This window comes from Nerophis lumbriciformis, linkage group LG17 (genome assembly GCF_033978685.3).
Source record: "Nerophis lumbriciformis linkage group LG17, RoL_Nlum_v2.1, whole genome shotgun sequence".
NCBI lineage: Eukaryota > Metazoa > Chordata > Actinopteri > Syngnathiformes > Syngnathidae > Nerophis > Nerophis lumbriciformis.
Genome location: NC_084564.2, coordinates 12,097,501 through 12,105,000, shown reverse-complemented (window position 1 = coordinate 12,105,000; position 7,500 = coordinate 12,097,501).

Genomic DNA, 7,500 nt, shown 5'->3' with positions numbered 1-7,500 from the left:
AGCTGTCAAACTTCCACATCAAAGTTTGTGTCTGTAAAAGAGTGTTTGTGTCCATTTTGCATTGAGCTGTTTAAAAAGTATCATACCTAATTAAACTTAAATTGTCCAGTGCCATGTTGATACTATTAAAAACGTAAACATGAATGAATGATCATTATTAATAGTAAAACAAAACTTTGTGAATAATTATGAGTTATTTACGGAGAAAATGTGATTAATGGCGATTAAATATTTGACAGAAAATATGTCAACAAACTGGTGCAGGTTAAACATTTGTATTATCATCATTCTCCTTCTCTGTCTGGACAAAGTCACAAATAAATGTGCAAGCCAAGGGTATAGTTTCGGTTTCGATCTCAGCTATGTGGACGTCAGTCAGCCGGTCTGAGGGACGTCGAGAAAAAGCAAGTTATATTGTTTACGTGAACACTTTTGCAGGTGACAACATTTAGTGGGCTTTTACGAGACGGAGTGAGCTTGTGTGTTTTCACTGGATGGGTGGGGGGAGGGAAGTTTATTTTTCATTCCAGTTTCAGGTGCCAGGCAACATGCCGGCCCTCCACATTCCCCGGTTTCGGTCATGTGACCTGCAGCATTTGACCATAGCTGACCAAACGTGACCAGAGACGCACAATGCCGCCTTGCAGGAGCCCACTCACTCGGAATGTGTTGCTTTCACGGCGTCGATCTCATGCAGCTCACCAATGAATATACATAAATATAATATAATATACATACATTTTATACAATATACAGAAATATAATATAATATAATATAATGATAATAATGTAATATAATACACATAAATATAATATAATAATAATATACATAAATATAATATAATATAATATAATGATAATAATGTAATATAATACACATAAATATAATATAATAATAATATACATAAATATAATATAATAATAATATACATAAATATAATATATTATAATAATAATAATATAATATAATTTACATAAAAATAATATACAAGTGTTTTTAGATGCGAGAAGTGATTTTGGGTGCAGTGAGAGTCAATGATTAGCTTAACACTGGTCAAACATGCCTGGGGGTCCGTGGAGTCAGTGGAGCACGCACACACACACACACACACACACACACACACACACACACACACACACACACACACACACACACACACACACACACACACACACACACACACTCACACACACACACATTCTTGCATTTGCTACCTTCTTGTGACCTCCGAAAAATGCCTATCTCTTTAGGACCACCCTTTCTAGATATATAAAGATTTGTATTTACAACATTAATAATATATACATACTATGCAAATATTAAAAAAGGTAAGCTTTTACTAATTTTTTTTTTTTTTTTTTTTTTTTTTTTTTTTTTGCAATTGGTTTTCAATCTTCATTATTTTAAGTTATTACAGTATGTCTCGATATACATATTTTATTTTATTTTTAAATTAATATCGGCCAAAGGCGACGCATTTCAATTTCTTACATATGTTGGCCAGAGGGGGAGCAGTTCAAATTTTTTACACACACTTGTTATTTCATATGTTGCCCAGAGGGGGGGCACTTTTAAAACCGACACAGTCCATTAGAAAAATCCCTCCTTTTTGGGACCACCCTAATGTTGATGGATTTCACCACCAGGGGTGCAAATGAGACATTCTCTATTGGATGCAATGGATTTCCGTATTGGGACCATGATTTATGTCCTAACTTGTTCACCGGTCCTCATATGGAAGGTACTTTTCCCTGTTGATGTCTCAAGAAGGGTACAAGTACAAGAACACACACACACACACACACACATTTACAAGGCAAAGGAGAGGATGTTTGTTGTTTGACTGAGGTCTGCTGTGTCGGCATGTAGACCACATTGTGACACCTGTGTGAAGTAGGCCCCCCTTATCATTGCAAATATTCATAAGTTGGTGCTGCAAAACTTTTTGTCTAACTATTATAGTTGTTATGTTGTGGGGCTGGTTACGTATAATAACGTGTTCATAACAAAAAACTAAAATAATCCCCCAAAAATAAAAATATATTACATCACCACCCAGCACAAACAGAGGGGACACATTTGGGTCAGTTTTAAAAAGGTCGGGGGGGGGGGGGCTAGTTTTGAATAATGAAACAACTGTCCATCCATCCATTTACTACCGCTTGTCCCTTTCGGTTAGCTGCATTCATTAAAAACATAACAACTATAATGGTTCAAACAATAGTTCTTAAACTTGTTTCTCCAAGAAAACACTTGGCCATCCAAGTACCACGACAATGACCAACATTATAATACGGTAGCGTTGTAGGACTAAGTATTCGTTAAAAACAAGGCGGAGGTTTCATTTAACAAGTATATTTAATATTTTTGGCCGCTGTATCATTACACACAGTTTTGAACAGTAACACTGTGTTTGAATGTTTCACCAAGTGAAAATGAAAGAAAAAATGTGGAACCAAATGTTTGGGACAAGTCTGGGGAGATTTTGACACGGTGGTGGTGGTGGTGGTCTTAGGGGGTTGTGAATCAAAACGTTAATCACACAAAAACTGTAGTTATTATGCTATTAACTATAATAAATAGAAGATAACAACATATAGACTATAATAGTTTAGCAACACAACGTATGGGAGGACTTTGGATAGGTTTAGGCAAGGTGGTGGGGCTGGTTATGAATAATAACACGTTAATAACCTAATAATACTAATAATAATAATAGATTTTATTTATAAAGAGCACTTTACATTGAGTAAACAACCTCAAAGTGCTACAGTGTATTAAAAAAATAAATAATAATAATTAAAAAAATAATAATAAAAAAATTAAAACTAGAACAGCCAAATAGAAAAAACGAGTATGCGTATATCTAAAAAAAAAAGGGTTTTTAAGCCTTTTTTTAAATCATCCACAGTCTGTGGTGCCCTCAGGTGGTCAGGGAGAGCGTTCCACAGACTGGGAGCGGCGGAGCAGAAAGCCCCGTCTCCCATTGTTCGTAGCTTTGTCTTCGGAGGTTGGAGGAGGTTAGCCTGTCTGGAGCGGAGGTATCGTGTGGAGGATTTGGGGGTGATCTTTTCTTTGAGGTAGAGGGGAGCATTTCCATGGAGGCAATAGTCAATAATATCAAATCTATAATAGTTAGACAAAAGATTTTTGCAGCACAAACAAATTTTGGGGGAGATTTTGTGCATGATGTATTTTAGAATAACTTCAAAAAGGGTAACGGCACAAACAAAAAAAAATTGCCACACAAACCAGCAGAAACGTTCCAAATGAGAAATATCACCCAAATTATAAAGAAGTGAAGAAATAAGTTATTGAAATATGAATCTGTAGGATATAAGAGTCCCATTGTTTTTAACCGAACGAGTAAAATAAATAAACTTTTTAAGCATTCATTGATTTTTTGAGGTGCAATTTTACCGTCACCAATATGTACTCCAACCGAATTATTAGGCACACCTTGAGGGCTGTTTCGGTGATGTCACAGGTTGTCACGGTGATCAGGTCACGCGCCAGCCCGACGCGCGATTTAAGACAATAAAGGTCATGCAGGTTAATATTGTTGCATTTTTATATTTAGTCACTTCTCTTGGTTCTTTAGCTAAATTAATTGTCCTTTAAAATATTTCAATTATTGAAGTGGGTTCCTCATTTTTTCTCTCTGTTTTAAACAAAGAAATAATAAAATAATAATAATATGATATATAATAATATAATATATCGTATTTTCGGAGTATAAGTCGCACCTGCCGAAAATGCATAATAAAGAAAAAAAAAACATATATAAATCGCACTGGAGCCCAGCCAAACTATGAAAAAAACTGTGACTTATAGTCCGAAAAATAGGGTACTACTACTAATAATAATTTAAATAATGCACACATTAATATTTTTAATTGTTGCAGTTGTATTAAGCGGTCTTCCTAGCATTGTCTATAACTAATATTAACATACTCGTTTTGTACTAAACATAGAATAATATTTCAAGTTAATATTACATGTATCATTTTAATGGATCTTATCGTGGTTTGTCAGTTAGGTGGCAAGGTCAGAGCTCACCAAAAGTGTGTTTGAATGATTATTATTGTTGTTGCTTAGGGTGGGATGTGTTTAGTCATCTTTAATTACCGTGACCGTCACCGCCCGTGTCGAGCTCTGTCTCTTTGTTGTCATCGATACGCGAGTAAGATGATACCACACCATGTTGACTGTATCAGGCGTCCATCAATATTTCAGCTTCCCGCCTCCTGGGTGTGACACTCTGGCTGAAGATGCTCCGTCGACAAACGGGCCGCTTCATTAGGTGCACCTGCACAATCCACTGCGCTTAGGTTGAAGTCAGGTTCGAGGAGTTGGGGCTCAGGCTGAGATCCTTCAATGTTGATGAAATACGACTTATAATATAGTCTGTTTTTTAAACTGTGGGCCGTGTGTGACGTCACAGATTGACGGATCTACTAACCCCCAATGGATGCACTAATAATTATAGACATCCTGGATGAAAACAAACGCTTCCCATCCAACCTGATGGAGCTTGAGAGGTGCTGCAAAGAGGAAACTGCCCAAAGTGTGCCATCTTAACTCAGCTGCACACGTGCTGACGAGGACCAGAGGGCGGAGGCACATTACACCAGTTTTAAAGTCGCTGCATTGGCTCCCCGTCCTTTTCAGGGTTTATTTTTAAAGTCCTAATATTAGTTTTTAAATGTCTTAATGGCCATGTCATCTATCTGACCTGCTTTTACCGTATCAACCCTCGTGGATCCTGAGGTCCTCTGGCACTGGCCTTTTAGCTTTTACCGAATTCCAGAACTATACTTGCCAACTAGAGATGTCCGATAACATCGGCCTGCCGATATTATTGGCCGATAAATGCCTTAAAATGTAATATCGGAAATTATCGGTATCGTTTTTTTAAATTATCGGAATCGTTTTTTTTTTTTTTTTCAATGTTTATCAATCAATCAATCAATGTTTATTTGTATAGCCCTAAATCACAAGTGTCTCAAAGGGCTGCACAAGCCACAACGACATCCTCGGTACAAAGCCCACATAAGGGCAAGGAAAAACTCACCCCAGTGGGACGTCGATGTGAATGACTATGAGAAACCTTGGAGAGGACCGCATATGTGGGTAACCCCCCCCCCCTCTAGGGGAGACCGAAAGCAATGGATGTCGAGTGGGTCTGACATAATATTGTGAGAGTCCAGTCCATAGTGGATCCAACATAATAGTAAGAGTCCAGTCCATAGTGGGGCCAGCAGGACACCATCCCGAGCGGAGACGGGTCAGCAGCGCAGAGATGTTCCCAGCCAATGCACAGGCGAGCGGTCCACCCCGGGTCCCGACTCTGGACAGCCAGCACTTCCTCCATGGCCACCGGACCTGTGCCCCCCCCCCCCCCCTCCACAAGGAACAGGGGAGCAGAGGAGAAAAGAAAAGAAACGGCAGATCAACTGGTCTAACAGGGGGGCTATTTAAAGGCTAGAGTATACAAATGAGTTTTAAGATGGGACTTAAATGCTTCTACTGAGGTAGCATCTCTAATTGTTACCGGGAGGGCATTCCATAGTACTGGAGCCCGAATAGAAAACGCTCTATAGCCCGCAGACTTTTTTTGGGCTCTGGGAATCACTAAGCCGGAGTTCTTTGAACGCAGATTTCTTGCCGGGACATATGGTACAATGCAATCGACAAGATAGGACGGAGCTAGACCGTGTAGTATTTTATACGTAAGTAGTAAAACCTTAAAGTCACATCTTAAGTGCACAGGAAGCCAGTGCAGGTGAGCCAGTATAGGCGTAATATGATCAAACTTTCTTGTTCTTGTCAAAAGTCTAGCAGCCGCATTTTGTACCAACTGTAATCTTTTAATGCTAGACATAGGGAGACCTGAAAATAATACGTTACAGTAGTCGAGACGAGACGTAACGAACGCATGAATAATGATCTCAGTGTCGCTAGTGGATAAAATAGAACGAATATTAGCGATATTACGGAGATGAAAGAAGGCCGTTTTAGTAACACTCTTAATGTGTGACTCAAAGGAGAGAGTTGGGTCGAAAATAATACCCAGATTCTTTACTGATTCGCCTTGTGTAATTGTTTGGTTGTCAAATGTTAAGGTGGTATTTTTAAATAAATGTCGGTGTTTAGCAGGACCGATAATCAGCATTTCCGTTTTCTTGGCGTTGAGTTGCAAGAAGTTAGCGGACATCCATTGTTTAATTTCATTAAGACACGCCTCCAGCTGACTACAATCCGGCGTGTTGGTCAGCTTTAGGGGCATGTAGAGTTGGGTGTCATCAGCATAACAATGAAAGCTAACACCGTATTTGCGTATGATGTCACCTAGCGGCAGCATGTAAATACTAAAGAGTGCAGGGCCAAGAACCGAACCCTGAGGAACTACGCACGTTACCTTAACATAGTCCGAGGTCACATTATTATGGGAGACGCATTGCATCCTGTCAGTAAGATAAGAGTTAAACCACGACAAAGCTAAGTCTGACATACCAATATGTGTTTTGATACGCTCTAATAAAATGTTATGATCGACGGTATCGAAAGCAGCGCTAAGATCAAGAAGCAGCAACATAGATGACGCATCAGAATCCATCGTTAGCAGTAGATCATTAGTCATTTTTGCGAGGGCTGTCTCCGTAGAGTGATTTGCCCTGAAACCGGATTGAAAAGGTTCACAGAGATTGTTAGACACTAAGTGTTCATTTAGCTGCTGTGCGACAATTTTTTCGAGGATTTTCGAAATAAAGGGAAGGTGGGTCACCGGTCGGTAGTTTACCATGAGGTCAGGATCGAGGTTAGGTCTTTTGAGCATAGGATGAATAACCGCTTTCTTGAATGCTAGGGGAACAGTGCCAGAGGAAAGTGATAAGTTTATAATATTTAGCACTGATGGACCTAATAATACAAAAAGCTCCTTGATAAGTTTCCCAGGAAGTGGGTCAAGTAAACATGTTGTTTGTTTTAAATTTTTTTTTTTTTTTTTTGATTAAATCAACATAAAAAACACAAGATACACTTACAATTAGTGCACCAATCCAAAAAACCTCCCTCCCCCATTTACACTCATTCATACAAAAGGGTTGTTTCCTTCTGTTATTAATATTCTGGTTCCTACATTATATATCAATATATATCAATACAGTCTGCAAGGGATACAGTCCGTAAGCACACATGATTGTGCGTGCTGCTGGTCCACTAATAGTACTAACCTTTAACTGTTAATATTACTCATTTTCATTAATTACTAGTTTCTATGTACCGTATTTTTCGGACTATAAGTCGCAGTTTTTTTCATAGTTTGGTTGGGCTACAGTGCGACTTATATGTTTTTTTCCTTCTTTATTATGCATTTTCGGCAGGTGCGACTTATACTCCGGTGCGACTTATACTCCGAAAAATACGGTAACTGTTTTTATATTGTTTTACTTTCTTTTTTATTTAAGAAAATGTTTTTAATTTATTTATCTTATTTT